Below are 16,793 nucleotides of genomic sequence, written 5' to 3'. Positions count from 1 at the left end.
CACTGGTCGTGCGAGTGACACAAGCACAACAACCACCAGGGCCGTAAGTCTGGGGTTCCCTCAACCTACCAAAGAACAATGCAGGGCACACCTCCTCAACACAGACCCGATTCATGGATTTTTTTTGCACGCTGCACAGTGACTTTGCACTGCCCACAAACACCCTGATTCATGTATGTTTGCAGTGTAATGTCTCTATGCTCTGCAAACAAACACTTGCACTGCTGCATGAATTAGGGTGTTTGTTGGCAGCAAAGTCACTTTGCACCGTGCAAACAATTCCACGATTCGGGCCCATAGTCTTTTGGCTGCCGCCGTCGTTTCATTTATGATATTAAAGTGTCTGAGACCCCTGACAATGCACAGCCCGTTTGGGCAAACGAGCTCTGGGCCCGGCCTGCAGAGAGGGTCCACATTAATGGAGAAGGGCGGCTGCACGCATCGAAAGGTTATTCCAACAATTAACCGAAATAACAGGGCGAAAGGTCGCCTGCAAATCAATTGGGACTGGCAATCCCCCCCCCCCCCCTCGGGGTGGGCTGCCGCAGCCCCCGCTCTGGGCCTCGGGGTCCGGGCGGAACTGCAATGGAACCCTAACAGGACCGCGTAAGACGTACTACGTGGAGCGTGTGACTTGGGTACAGCCACCGACAACCCCGAAAGCCAAATGTGCACGGACAGTGCCAACATTGACGCCCGTATGCCCCTGGGCCTGGCTGCGCGTTATAAATACACAACATACAAAAATACAAATAATGTTTCATTTTCATAAAACTGAAATGCATTTTTTTCCTGGTGGATTTGTGTGTGACAGTTGCGCGTTTCGTGCCTCGCCAACTCGCAGCAGGTACCCCGATTCACACATAGACATACCCCCAAATGCGATATCTGGCTGCAGTACGACCCAGCTACTAGTACTAACAAGGATGAGAAGTGATGAAGGATCCAAGAAACCTTTCCTGTAAATATTGCTCCGCGGCCACTCACTCCACGGTCTATAGATTACCCGTCCATTTATTTCTCTCATGGTTAAGGGAGAAAATGCCAAATACAGTATATATGCTGTACATAATTTTTCCTAAGCTTGAATTGATCTGGAAGAAATGCGCCAGGAGTCGCGATATGACATAAGGCTTGGAGCATTCTGTGGAAGTGCACGAGGGAGGTGGGGGGGGTGGGTGGGAGAGAAAGAACGAAATTAAGTAAATAAAGAAAGAAAGGAAGAAAGAAAACGAAGGACGTAGATTACGTATAAAAAAAACACAGCATGTAACTGCAAAAGAAAGAGAGGACCCGATTAACACGTTTTTAGCTGGAAAATCCCATTGACCAATGTTTTGTGAACGAGGGAGAGAAAGAAGGAGACAGAGAGATAGAGAAAGAGAGAAGACAGAATGATACGACTGCGTTTAATGGGAAGATTGCATAGAACCGCGCCTTTGTAGCGTGAGGTCAGCAAGTATCTGGACACCCTCGTAGCCAATTGGTTTCCCCAAGACACCCAAAAAAGTTTAATATGATAATTATCACGAAGGCCATCATTGGTATTCTTCAATGGACCGACTGGAAATGGGCCTTTTTGGAGAGAGGGGGCGCTGGCCGCGGCCTCGGCTGCCTTTCTCACCCATGCATTAGTGTCACTTCTCCCCGATAGAGGGAGACGCAGCCCCAGCTCGCAGGCCCCTTGCTCCACCCATTACATATATTTCTGTCATGCTTTGCAGCACCAGAACACGATATCCCCCAAAGATCCCAGAGAGGAGGGAAAGAAGCGCGAGCCCCCTGACAGCCGCCATTAGCTAAGAGTGCGATGGAAAAGGCCTCGCGCAGGAGTGGACCGACTAATTAAGATTCTGCTTCGCAGCCCTGGCTGGAATGTTAATGCAGCTTTGACTAACTGTGAGTGAGCAAAGAGGGACGAAAAACAGCATTTTAAGAGGAATGCCGGGTGATAACATCTCACACTCCTGCGCAAGGTCTGCTCGGCCGGCCACACTGTCATTTTCTCAAATTATTCCACGGATTCGTTTTAGAGCCTCCGATGGGGTCCGGCCCGGCCAGAAATCCAGTGCAGCCAATACAAATGGCACCCCTGCTCCCTCCCTCAATGTGACAATTATTACCCAATTATAAATGGGACTGTCCAGTCAAGGTTGTATATACATATCTACTTTATTATTACAGCAGACAGTTCTAGCACACTACAAAATACAACCCACGCTCTAAAGGAACACGGAGGACAGACAGTTTCATGAAGGAAAGGGGTGCACTCTGGATACTGACAGGAGGGTAGTCAGTAAAGCAATCAGTGGTAACAGTTCCAGGTTATTTGGTTTCAGCACCAAGGGAGCAAGGGGTCTTAAATGTCAGTAGGAGCCTAACGAAAAGGACCAGGGGGACAGAACCACAATGTACCTGGTGCTTGAAATGATCTTAATGCTCTAGAGTGTCAGGTCGGTTCCAGGACGCTTTGCAGCTCCTGCTACAGAGTTCAAGATGGGAGAAAAGCTTCAGGTATTAGTGTCACGCCACTTACTCGGAGAGCAGGATTTTCTGTTCCTGCCCGACCTGTTTTCTCCTGGCGGCTCTACCCGTGATTTTGCGCTTGGGGCTCCGCGCACCAGGCTGCTTCTGGGTTTCGTGGTCCCATTCCCCTGTGCATGCGCGGGAGACCGTGTTCCTCGCTCCGCGCATGCGCGGTGCGCCGGACACTCGGGGCAATGGAAGCTTGCTCTGCAAGCCTCGTTCTTGGGACGCCAGCACCTGGGAACGACACGGCTTGCGTTTCAATCCTCCCAGGTGCTGGTAGTCCTATAAAAGGGGAAGTAGTCTTGCACTAGTCGCGTCTCAACGTGGTTAGTGTCCTGATCATGTCCACGCTCCAGAACCTTGCCTACCCCTTGAACCTGATCCTGTCTAGTTTCCCTGGGTTCCTGTTCCTTGGGTCCTGCCTGTTTTCTGTTGGAGGTGGTCCTGTGGTCCTTCTTGCGCTCTGCCCTGGGGACCCTTCTCTTCCGGCTGCCTTGGGTTGGTTCCTTCTGGTCCCTTACCTCACCTACTCCTGCCACCCTGATCCTTGCCTTGTGCTCCTTGCCTCCACGCCTCTGCCTGTCTCCCTTCCTCGCCAGCTTGCCTTTCTACTTGAGTGCCTCTGGACCTGCAGTATCTTTTGCCAGCTATTCCACCTGATCTGCACCTGGAGAATCTTCAGCTTCAGTATCCAGTCGGAACTTCTTCCAGTAGTCTACATATCATTTCATCTATCGGAACTGCATACCGCTACCCCTGCTAGTGCTTGAGATGTTTACGGGAGGGATCTTGCTTCCCTCTTGGAAATCCTGGTCTTCCTTCACTGGCAGAAGCTGTAAGGCAGACTGTACCTTCAGCCAGAGTCCTAATGAGTCATTCTCACTCCATTCAAAGTCGCTGGATGATCTGCTAAGTGAGGGGCTCATCCCTCTTTTAAAGCCAAATGGGCCCCAGTTTATTGGTGCAGGCTAAGCCCACCTTAATGAATCCTGGGTCCCCACCAACAATCTTCTGTTATGCGTGAGGTCATAACCACAGTGCTTTGCAACAGTAAAGCTAGGGGGTGACAAGATGTACTACTAAGCCACACCCATCTTCCTGTTTATTGTGGATCAAAGTGTCTCTCTGTTAATTGAGGTCTCTGTGACTCTTGATCAAAGCACAGGTCTCACTTGAAGGTTGTGGCAAGAACAGACTTTCTGTCTTCATCAAATCACATACTTCTTCCCTGCAGGGGTTGCCTACTGTAAACAGTTGTCCCAGACATGAAAATCAGTGCCCTTCATACAGAGAGGTGGAGCTAGCTTTAAGCTGATACATTGCATATCAAAGAAGTGTTGATGTTTCTTGCCCTTTCTTACTTCTGTGAACAGGCCTCTTCGCAGACCTGCTGTAATTAACTTTCATCAGTATGCACTGCAGAACTTAGACAGTAGAAAGAGCGGATCCATGGAGCCTTTTATATTTGAATTAGGCTGGCCATGTCCGGAGGAAGGTGTTGCCTTCCCCCTTCAGGGATGCTTTGATGTACCCGCGTCTGTCACATTCCAGCTAAATGTGAAACGGAGGACTGTGCCTGTAGCTGGTGTCTCCCCTTAGTACACATGACTATGTGTTTGTTGAGCAGTGAGCTGAGGCATATGTGCACGGATTAGCCCCACATATTTTCTGAGGTTGATCTCCCATCATTAATTTTAATTCTAAAACTTCAAAAAAGTCCAGGCGAGCTCACACTCCCTTGCGGATGGTCGAATTCCTCACCTGCCCCCAGCCTCAACATGTGAACCACCACCCTAGTGAGGGTCCGGTTCATCATCGAAGGGAAGGTACTGGTGGAGGCCATCTACATTTCCATGCCTGGCAGTGTGGCATGTGCTGGATGTCCATATCTAATCCCAGTAGGGATATGACCCAACACAAAAGCTTAGGGTTCTCCCCTTGCATGGCCTTTAACCATTGCTAAAGACAGAGGTCTGTCTGGATCGTAAAGTGAGACCCAAAGATGGGTATCATATCATGTAGGTTTTCAGCTTCTTTACGGACCACACAACCGCATATGCCTCTTTTTCTACGACAGCCTAGTTTCTTAGCCTTTTTGTCAACCACCTGCTAATGTAGGCAACAAGTTGCTCTACCCCTTCAGAGTTCACCTCGGCTTACACTGCTCTAATCCCAAAATTAAAAAGTCTGTCTGCATAATGAACTCCTGACCATAGTCTGGCACTTTCAGAACTGATGCCCTGCATAATCCATCCTTTAAATCCTGAAAGTAGGTTTGACAAGCAGGGGACCAACTTACCTTCTTCGGCATCTTCTGGGAATTTACATCATTCAGGGCCATGACAATGGTCCCATACCATCTGATGAACGATCGTTAGTACCTGGTGAGTCCTAGAAAGGCATTCACCTGCGTCTGTGTGTTGGGGATGTCCCAATCCTTCACAGCCTGTAGCTTTCCATCTAGGAATTGTTTCTTACCTCCACCGACCAGGTGGCATAGGTAAGCGATGGTACCCTGTGCTATCTGGCACTTTGTGGTCTTTGTAGTTAGACCTGCATTCTGCAGCGACTGACACACTTGTTCCAGGTGGGATAAGTGATTCTCCCAGGTGTGACTGAAGACAGCAATGTTTTCTAAATAGCCGACACTGAAGTTTTCCAAACTTGACAAAACCTGGGTAACTTTCTGCTGAAAAGTGCCAGCAGCATTCTTCAATCAGAAGGGCATCACAGTGAACTGATAATGGCCTTCCAGGGATGAGAATGCTGACCTCTCTCTCGCTCCATCTGCCAAGCCGACCTGCCAATAGCCTACAGCAAGGTCAAAGGTACTCATGTACTTGGCAGCGCCAAGCTTGTCAAAGAGCTCACCTGCCATAGGAATGAGGTGAGCATCTGTCTTCATTACAGAATTGAGCCTCCTGTAGTCCACACAAAAGCAAACTTCAGTGATTGATTGATTGATTTTTTAAATTTCTTAAGCTCGAACGGTCACCCAAAGGCATCTTGGCGCTAGAGAGGGAGAAGAACATCCATAAAGAATCACTAAACAAAGCCATTAAGCGAAGCCACTGGCTAAAACAAAACATTCTTAACCGCTTTCGTAAAGACCAGATGATTTGAAAGTTGCTTTATGGAAATTGGACGTTCGTTCCATAATTTAGCAGCTGCTATAGAAAAAGCTCTACCACCGATCCTCGTGCGAGGATAGGGTGGCACGATAAGCAGATCTGCCGTAGCTGAGCATACTTGATGGTTGGGATAATAGCGTGTGAATTTGGCCTGTAGAAATTCCGTGCCTGAATCATGGATGGCATGGTGCACTATACACAGAGCCTTAAATCTTATACGCTGGACAACAGGAAGCCAGTGTAGAAAGCATAAGACCAGAGAAATTTTGACTCCGTAGTGGGTGCCGGTTGCCATTTGGGCCACCCGATTTTGCCTGCATTGCATTCTTTGGATTAGACCCTTAGGTTGGGCCAGATACAAAGAATTACAATAATCCAGCCGAGATAATATTAATGTTGCTACCACAGAGGGGCGCAGGGATGCAGGAATTAAGAGAAGGACCCTCTTCAAAATTCTCAACTGGAAGTGCCCCGCCTGACACACAGTCGTGACTTCATTAGCCATAGAAAGAGAGGCTGAGAGAACTACACCCAGATTTTTTACTTTACTCACTGGGTTGGGAGAGTACCAAGAGAGGATGGCCAGAAAGAAGAAATCCAGACAGTGGGATTTGGGTGCACCCAACCACCAGGACCTCTGTCTTGTCTCCGTTCAGTTTGAGCCAGTTGTGGTTCATCCACTCACCCATGGCCAGCAGGCATCCCCGCGGGCGTGACGCCATCTCAGCTTGATCAAGGTTTAACCGGATCAGGATCTGGGTGTCGTCGGCATATGAGTAACACCTGATGCCGAAGGAGCGGATGAGACACACAAGTACCCAGATGTATATGTTGAATAGGATCAGAGACAAGGAGGAACCCTGTGGAACACCACAAGTAAGAAAACAGGGAGCAGATAGAAAAGGTGGCATGGAGAGGGTCTCTGTACGATCTTCCAGGAATGAGGTAAACCAGGCTAGAACTTGTCCAGATATCCCTATCTGAGCCAGTCGAGGCAGCAGGATGGGGTGGGCGACAGTGTAGAAGGCCGCTGACAGATCTAACAATATCAGGGCTCCAAACCCCCCTCCCTCCTGAGTCTACCAGCCTGGCCATGTCAACCAGTACACTCTCTGTGCCTCTGCCAGGCCTGAATCCAGCCTGTGCTGGATCAAGCCAATGAGAGGATTCAAGGAATGTGGAAAGAAGGGGTGATACCAAAGATTCAATTATTTTAGCCAAAAAGGGCAGAAGAGAGATAGAACGGAAATTAGACAGGGTGGTGGGGTCGAGCGATGTCTTTTTTAGAAGAGGTACAACTCTAGCCACTTTGAGTTAAGGCGAAACCAGACCAGATTCACAAGAATTGTTCAGAGCAACTGTGAGTACTGTCACACGATTAGGGGAGATGGTCTTCATATTGTCAATTGGAATGGCATCTGATGGAGAGCAGGATTTTATCTTTTGGATTGCTGCCAAGACGCTGTCCTCTGAGAACGTAGGAAAGGAGGACCGTTCGGCAGGATCAGTTGTATGTGTAGAATGGTCAAGATGGTTAGTAGAGCTAAGGGAACTAACAGCTGTGCTTGCAATAATGCGACGAATGTCACCAATCTTTGTTATAACAAATTAGGATAAATCGTCACAGAGTTTTTGCGTGGGTCTAACCTTTTCTGTCAGTGTATCAGATGAGGAGATAGACTTGACAACTGAAAACAGTGCTTTCGGTTTGCATAGGGCAGCTTCAATCTTCTGGGAGAAAAACAAAGTTTGTGCAGCTTTTATGTCCGTGTGATAAGCTGCAAGGCAAGCCTCATAGCATTCCTTATAAAGGGGATCATAGGATTTACCCCACTTACGTTCGGCTGGTCTGACTTTCAGCCTAATGCTTTTTAATTGGTCTGAGTAGCACGGTTCAGATGGCAATCTACGTGGTTGTGCAAATCTCAGGGGAGCAATTTTATCAGCTGCCTCACTCAAAATATGGGACAGTTGCAAAAGAGATGTGGAAGGTGTGTGTCTTGAAAAGGGGAAAATCTTCCCCGGGACCAGCCCTTGAGAGCAAAAACTACCCAATTCAGCCCAAAATACAGGTTCTATCGTGCTGAGCAGTGAACTCATGCTAGTGAAAAATGACACCTTCAAAATGTTTAGCATTTATTAGACAAAAAAGCATAAACAGTGAATTTAGCAACACTTTGGAATTCAAGTATTAGCAAAGATTACAAAGCTCATTAGAGCAAACACAAAATATAGAGAAACGTAGAACTTAGAGAAATACAGAGAAAAACAGTCTTACACCCCTTCAATCAGCGCTGGGAGAACTGGCCCTCATAAGCTAGCTGTTGCCAGCCCCGCTCAGATGACAGCGCTGCAGGGTGCCGACAGAGCATCAGGTTCCGGACACTCGCTCTTGCTCGAACCAAGTCCATGGATCGATCTCCCACCTGATTCATGTGGACATGCATTTTTGTAATCTTGTGCTGTCATTCACCATGATGCACTATCCTCGCACAAGAAATAAGTTTACTTATGGAAAAACCCAGCTCAGTGAACTTCCACTGTGCTCCTTTCTGTGCCCCCCCCTGCTTAGAGCCCATTTGCGCGAAAGCTCAGGAATGTCTTATCAGTGCCTTCCCAGAGAAAGAGGATTTGTTTACATAGCCAGGCAGAGCTACAGAAAGGCAGAATATTCTAACAGAAGCCAAGATGAATTAACCCCATGTGAGCAAGCTATACCAGGCCTGCACTCTTAGCTTAGTGCCCATAGCGCTTCAAAGATCTAAGCGCTATATAGGTGCTATAATGCTCCAAACCCTCCAATAATGTCTCTATTAGCTACAGAACTGGGGCCTCCGCCCTGCCTGTCCATGCACAATGCATAATGTGACCTGCCACCCCTACTAGGCCTGCATATTCCTTGTAGCTCACTAAAGCGTAATGGAGGCGCTACTTTCAGCATTTAGCATTACTTTCAGCATTTACTTTCAGCATTTATTTCAGCATTTAGCACATACTTTGACTAAACTATTGACTTTCAGCGGCTAATGCTGTCATCTAAAGCCCTAATTGGCAAATTGGCACTTTGTATATCACGACAGTGCGGAACACTTAGAGTTGACCAATGAGACTACCCCTTGAACATCAGCATTGCACCAAGAGCGGAGCCATACTTTGGGTACTACAGGTTTAACAGATGGACCTGTGTCTCTAAGCAGACAGGTAATTAGGAAGTGGTAGGACCAAAGCACTGTTTCTGTGGATGATCGTCTCCTCCTCAGTCCCTCTGTGCCTAATGAACCAAGTCGTTCTGGCTATAATGGGGTTTAAGCCGGTTGGCGTCAAAGACCGTACACATCTGTTTTGGTTCTTTCACGTCAATGAGATAATTCATCCCACTGACCTTTTCTAGCACCCAGTAAGGCCCAGTCCACTTGTCCTGAAGGGCAATGGGTTTGACAGGCTCCATAATCCACACCCACTGGACTGGAGAATAGACTGTCACCGTGGCCTTTTGGTCATGCCAGTGCTTTATCAGCTCCTGACTGGCCTTTAGGTTCTTTGTCGACTGTTCTATGTGTTAGGCAAAGTTTGCATGCAATACCCTCTGGGAACACTACACATAACTATGACTACAGGTGTAAGCAAACCAACCTTTGGTATAAGTATGTACTACACAGTTTTGGTAGTGTTGATGAGCAGACCGGCTCATCTCAAGAGGAGAATGTGAGCAGTAATGATGTTACACAGAGGTGTACACTCACAGGTGTTCAAATAAACTCTTACAGAAAATGTTTCTTTGATAAATACTTATTAATGAATTCCGTTATAAAACATTCTTTAGAAGGAGGCAATTATATAATCACACACAAATATACTTCAATACTGTTTCAGAATACTTTCCAAGAGGAGTAAAAGACAAAGATTATTTGCACATGAAAGGGTACAATTATTCTTAGACAGTGCAAATACTTTGAGTTCACCAGAAGAGTCAATTCAATTCAATAGGCTAGGCCAAAGTCAATGGGCTAAAGTCTTGAATAGGATAAAGTGGTTCTGGTAAGTAAACGGTAAAGTCTCTGCACAAGTTCTCAGAAGTAGTTTGGAAAAAGAAGAATCATATGTTGGGTCACAAGCTGATTAGGCCTGCGAGTTACAAAAGTTTCTCAGTCTTGTTTCACAGTACCTTACAATGAAGAAAAAGAGCTGATGACTTCTGTTCCTGCAGATCTCACTGTTCCTGTGCCTCAGTCATGGGGACAAGAGGGAGGACATCGGGGGACTCCTGCACTGCACTGGGACTGGTCAAAAGCTTACAACTGGCAAACTTCAATTCCGGTGGCTGTAAATAACGCACACAAGCTGGCGTCCCTCTCCCTGGTCCTACGGTTACCTGCAGCAACTGTGATGAAATTCAACCAGCTCTGAGATGGGTATCCAGGTGGCTTACTTTGGAGTTGATTGGTCCCACCAACTCAAAGGGAGAAGTCGTCCTTGCAGGGCTTCTCTGTCGATGCAAACTTGGCGATTCGGACCTGCAGCAGGGCTTCACTCAGCAAACCAACAGTCCAGGAGATGCAGCAGCCATCCTCTTCAAGGTTCCTTCATTTCAGTTGTCGATTCTGCCTTCCAAGCCAAGAGACTCGCCTTTAATTCACTTCTCTCCCATTCATTCCAACCTAGCTTTCACTCACCCAGCAGGATGGCTGTCCTTGCCAGACAGTCAGCCAGCCAACCACCACAGAGTGCAATTGGGTCTCCTAGGAGACTAAGCACATGTAGTTTCAGGCACTTCCCTCACTTCCTGCCCACCCCAGACACTCGGGCGCCAGAGGTGGTCTTCACTCCACTCTAGAAGGGCCTTTCCACAAAGAAATGGTGAAAAAAGAAGACTGGGACCTGTTTTAACAAAGGGGGGCTCAGACACCATCTTGAAAAACATGGCGCCCACTGTGATGCTGGAAATGCATCGGAGGGACAGGGCCTCCGTATCCTTGTCCTTTACTGCTTTTTATCATGTGTTCTGTCATGTTTTCCGTGCAGGAGTTCAGGTGGGACTCCTGGCGGTGCAGCTCTCTCTGTTTTGGTTTGGTGAACAGACCCGTGGGATACCCTTATGGCACCCATGGGTGGGGGTACAAACCTGTGCCCCTAGTGTATGTTTCTGGGCACCTGTGGGTGGCCCGCAGAGCTGGGTATGGGCTAGTGGCAGCTCCATGCTGAATTTGACAGGTGCACAGAGTATCTTCCATTTTGGGATACCCTGGCCCTGCCATTGGGATCAGTTGATTCCAGATGGAAAACAAGATGGCCCCTGCGGCCTCTTGCTTTCTATTACCTATTACCTTGTTTTGCCAAAGTCCTGGGAAGCCCTGACTCTGTCCCTTCCCCCTGACTGGCTGTTGGGTGGAAGTGCCATATATGATGTTGTTGTGAAGGCCCGGCCAGACTAGCTGGAGCCTTCCCAGTGACTGTATGTTGTGGGTACCTCCTGTGGGCGAGACCTGGGTGAATGGAGTGTGTGACCAATATGCACTTCTGGTTGTGGTTGTCCGGTTTCTGGTATGAGAGACAAAGACTGAGACAGCCCTGCCCGAAACCGGTATGAATGCAGTTGGAAGTGTTGAATGGCTTGGTACCTGTCCCAATACACCTAACTTGTTGTGAGTGTCTGGAGAGAAGTGAATGTCCTGAATACCTTGTGTGCCTGATTGGCTGCCTGCCTGCATGAATGCCCTTATTCGTGATTGGATGCTTGAGTGTGACCCAGCGGAATGAATGGGAGATCAACAGTATATCTGCGGACCTCTCACTGCTAGGAATCGTGTTCAGAAGCTGAAGTCCACTACGACGAGTAACTGGAGTAACTGAAGCTTGACCTTGAAGCCCTGCTGGACGAAAAGAATTGCTGTTGCTCTCCTTCACAATCTGAAAGCTGCTGTGCCTCCAAGGACTGACCCAGAGAGGACCTGGTAAGGCGCCCTCTTCCCAAGCTATGAGGGACCATCGTGCACAGCTGATCTTTGCCAAAGCTCCCTGGTAGACAGACCTGCGACAGGCTGCCGACCCGAGACGGGGACTGCCGCGGAATCTCAAAGAGAAGCACTCGGACTGTTGTCTGCCACTGTCGACGACCGCCATCGCCGACCGGAGCCGCCGTGCTCCCGTTTGCCTAAGAACTTCATTTGATCATCGGACGCTCTCGTCTCCATCGTCACCCGCTTTATCCCGCTGGAGAAGGCCCGACCATCAACGCGCCGAGGAGCATCCGCTGGTGGGTTTCCCACCACCTAAGGACCACAGAGGCACCGACGACTCAACGCCCTTGCTGGGCCACAGTTCTTCATCATCTCTTTGCGGTCCAGAACTATCAACACCGAAGTGCCCCGCACGCCTCTTCCTTGCAGGACGCCAACGCTCTGTCATCGACGAGCACCGCTAGGAACAAAGCTGCCACTTCACTGCCGTAGTTCAACCTGTTCACCGTCGGACATTCGACGACCCGTGACTCCTGCCTTAAAGGGAGGGCACTCAAGAAGGGTCGTCGATTCCCCGACACCTAACGTCGAGTTCCTCGATGCCTCTCGATGATCCGTGGCTTCTGCTTTAAAGGGAGTCACTCAAGAAGGATCGGTCGACGCATCTTCGGAGAACTCTACTCCACCAGGTACATTGGGGGGGTAAAACCTTAATAGGAGGAAATAAGACTATTGTTTCAACCATCTTACGTTCCTGCCTATCTCTATTGCTGGTTTCCTCGTTAATCTGTGTGACATTTTAACCGTACAGTTGATGCACTTTAATGAGATTTGATAACATTGGTGGTACCACTTTAGAATTGTATATATTTATCATTGTTGACTTCCGAGTACAAAGTGCATTATTGTGATCGTGTACATACCTTTGAATATTAATTATATAAAGACTGTGTTTTCAGTAATACAGTGTGTGGACATTCCTTTGTGGGGGTTCTGGGACTACACTGTACTTAAGAACCAGCCCGCATCACCTACTGAGAAGCTAGGCCTTGATTGCTCGTCCATTGCTACCGTAATAGAGAATCTTGGCTGGGGTCTTCTGTGCCTCTCCTCTACCATATAGAGAGCAGAAGTACAGACACCCCCTACCAGTCTTTACACTGGTGGCAGCGGTGGGACGCTTATGGTTTTAAGAATCAGTGTATAACCATGCCACTTACAAAATATCTGCACTTTATTAGATTAAGGTTTGGTTGTGTACAAAATAACTGCATTACAACCAATGGAGTCTATTGCAAATGGTAAATTGACTCGGATGAGCTTGGAGGTTCTCCAGAGTGCTTGTGAAGCCAGGGAGTTAGACTTTGTGGATAAGTCTCGGCCGGAGCTGCCCTGGTGGACTACCAGACCGATGGTGAAACTCTTGATGAGGGGGGGAATGCAACCAATGAGGACTCTGCCCCTGGGGTTTCTACTGAATCTGTTTCTGGGAATGCCACCATTCCTGCTGCCTCTATTCCGAACCTCAGCAATTCATTGGATCTTGAGTTATTAAGGATGAAATTGGCCTTCGAATATCGCAAATTGGAAATAGATGCAGAGCTTAAGAAGGAGGAGCTGGCTCAACAAGTTGAACTCAAGAATAGGGATCTTGAACTCAAAGACAAGGACACTGAATGTCAGAGAATCCAGCCAGAGAAAACTAGAGTGGAGACTTCAGCGAAACCCAGTGAGAGTGCCAGGTCCCCAGCAACTAAATTCATGAAAGATTTGGTTGGTGTGTTTGTGGAGGGTTCAGATATCCTCCAATGGATTGAAGCATTTGAAATGGCTTGTGCAATTCATGACGTTGACAAAAAGTGTTTGCTAAGCAGAGTGCCTCAGACTGGGTTTGACTGTATTCTGAAGCTGAGTGTGGAAGAAAGGGGTCAGTATGAGTGTATGAAATCTGCTTTGATTGCCAAGTTTGGCAAGACACCTACCCAATACCTTAAAAGGTTCAGGGATTTTAAGAAAAGAGAGAATGTGTCTGGGTTGACTGGGTGAGTGCTGCACACATGAATTTGATGGGGTGGATTGATGGTTACAAGGTGAAAACTTTTGTTGAATTGTCCAACCTGTTGTTTTTTGAGCATTTTTCTGAAGCCTGTTCACCGGAGCTGCGTCAGTATGTTGCTGACCAGAACATTTTGGATCCCTTTAAACTGGCTTGGTTGGCTGACAAGTGGGTCTCTCACCGGGTGTCCCCTAAGGACTCCAGTGGGAAGGACAAGGACAAAGAAAAGGGGGCCTCTCAGAAAGCTGAGGAGTCCCAAAAGCAGTCACAGTCGAATAAACCTAAACCCTCCTCTCCGAAGACCCAAAAATCTAACGGGGATAAGTCATCTGTGGGTGGGAATAAGAGTAGTGGTCCACCTGCTGCAAAGCAGGCTCCCTGTGGTTCCAGTACCGTACCCCGCACTGCAGACAATTGTTGGGATTGTGGGGCTCTGGATCACAGAAGGGGTGAATCCAAGTGTAAAGGAAGGGCACTTGGAGTACAGGCTGTCAGCCTGACCTACCCTTACCCCTGTCTGAGGTGGAGGCCACTGTCCTCCCCTCTTCTACAGGAATCACATTTGGTGCTCCTGTAGAGATTTCCTTAGTGTCCATTGGGGCCTGGGACCAGTACGCAGCCGTACTGGCGACTATCCCACAGAACACCCGTAGGTTTTTGAGAAGTGTCCTCTTGAATGGCCAGCCTTCTACTGGTTTGAGAGACACTGGGGCAAGCATGACAGTGGTGGACAGGACCCTGCTCAAGCCAGAGGACTATGTAGGTGCTCCTCTGAGAACCACCAGATTAGCTGGTGGGCCTCCCAAATTATCGCCTGTAGCCCGAGTCACACTCGTAATTGGAGACCAGACAGCAAAGCTTCCTGTCCTGGTTCAGGACAATGTCCCTGCTAACATTCTGTTAGGTAATGATCTAGTGGAGTTGGGGTTGATCGCGGATGGTCTTCCCATGACTGAAGCTGCTGTCACTAGATCACAGGTGACACCGGGTCTGGCTGTGAGTCCGGTACCCGAGCCAAAGGCGCGGCCTAAGGCAAGACGAAGGAAGAGCAAGAAGGCCACTTCTGTGGAGGGAGCTCCTTCTCTTCCTGCTGTTCCTACAGCACCCATTGGGATCGATGCTCCTTACGGGCTGGGTCCAGTGGTAAACCCCGTCTCAACTCCTGTGGGAGAAGAGCCAGAAGACTCTCCTGTGGGAGAGGTTCTAAACCCGGAAGATCATCCCGATCTTCAATGCTTGTTAGCTGAAGGGGGACCCTCCCGGGCAGACTTCTGTAAAGGACAAATATAATGTCACTCTCTTGAGGGTCTGAGGAAACAGGCCCTGTCCCAGGTACAAGGAGAAGAGCCTAGGACATTCCGGATTTATTGGGAGGGTGAGCTCCTTGTTAGTGAGCCCACTATGTTGGAATAGAAACAATATTATGCCTCCTATCGTAACAATTGTATGTGTATTGGCCTACGCCAAGTTGTCCAAACATCATGTGCGAACAAACTCCACGGCAAGGTCTTGACCTTAGAGAAAGTAATGTAAGTCGCCATTTTGGATTGAGCCGCCGTTTTAGGTTCTCTTGCTATGTAGAAATCACCCTGAACATCAAAATGGAGGCCGAATGACATTCTGAGTAAGATTCTGGCCGTTGTGACCTCCGTACAACTGAATAATTAATATGCCTGCAGGCCACTTGTCGGGGTCGCGAACTGAGACCTTGTCCTACTGTTGACCTATATGTAAATGTACAACTATATCAGTGAAACTAATCGAAATGCATATATTAAAGGATTGACCTGGCAAGGAACACAAAGACTTGTTTCGCAGAATGGTTAACCCGCAAGAGGTTTGGCCAAGGGCTGGACAAATTGTATAAAAAGCCTGGGTATTCCAATGTGCGGTCTCTCACTAACACATCGAACCCTCGTTGAAGTTCGTTATGTCATTCTGAGAGCCGAATAGCTATCCGTTTGTCAATTGACTTGGTAACTGTTGTAGCTTTTAAATAAAGCACTTGTATGTTTCTTTGTAACATGTGTTGGTGTGTTTCTTTTTGGGCTTCCCGGCCTCATATTATTTTTCTGTTTCCACAGTTGGCGCCCGAATAGGGACCCTCAAGATTGATGCCGGATCATTGAAGAATTGACGCAGACTATCGAACCGGGATCGGACGGTGTGATACTGCGGGCCTGACCGAACGAGATGCGACACCTCGGCAGCGCTGCACGATCCGATCCTTGGACGATAGTCATGTGGTCTGACACAGCATCTTGACGAGGGTCCATTTTTGAGGCGGGCAGATTTGTCAAAACCACCAAACACAAGGTAAAATGTGTTATGTAAGTTCTTTGGTAAACCGTATGGTCCTCCTTAGGTTTGGTGAGGTGCAGTCGTGACCCGACTCTTAATTTAACCCCGACAATTTGAATTTGGCGTATTGTATCTGCAGACACAATTATTGACCAGGTAACACCAATTTTTTGTGAAATGCCTGGGAAACTGTCTAGCTGCTTTAGGGCTCTGTTCCGCAGCGATCGACAATCTTTGGAATTTAGCCGCCCGGCACCACAGGAGGGGTCGCCGGCGTGTACTATGTACTGTAAGCATGGCATTGGAAGTATAGTATTTAATGATATTTGGCACAGACAAACCAGACATGCCTCCGAATTTCAGTGGCCAATCAATGGTAGTTTCGAGATCCCCCGTATTGAATACCTAGAATCGGTCTTGCTAAAGAAGAAAGCCAGACCTGCAGCATTTGATGTTTTGCAGAATTGGAAAAAGGAAGCGTTGCAGCAGCTTAAAAGTAGGGATAAACATGCACGCTGTCATAAAACAAATGCCGAAAAGGCGTTGTTATATGATAAGGAAAAACATTCAGAGTCAGTCAAAAATATGGATAGGGCTTTCTCACTCGGTATCCAGAAAATCTATCCCTCTAAAGATTTCCATGTTTCCGAAGAATTTATTGATAAATTGTTAAACGAACGCAGGCCTGGTGCCTCTGCGCCACCTCCGTATGATCCTCTCTCTGGTGCTCTGCCCATTCCTGCTGTTATTCCTGCTGTTATTCCTGTTCCCCCTGTACAACCTATTGTTCCTATTCCTCTAGTTGTTGTTCCTCCACCT

Source organism: Ambystoma mexicanum, chromosome 5p (assembly GCF_040938575.1).
Source record: "Ambystoma mexicanum isolate Mex_15411 chromosome 5p, UKY_AmexF1_1, whole genome shotgun sequence".
NCBI classification, from domain to species: Eukaryota; Metazoa; Chordata; class Amphibia; order Caudata; family Ambystomatidae; genus Ambystoma; species Ambystoma mexicanum.
This window is presented reverse-complemented; position numbering follows the sequence as displayed.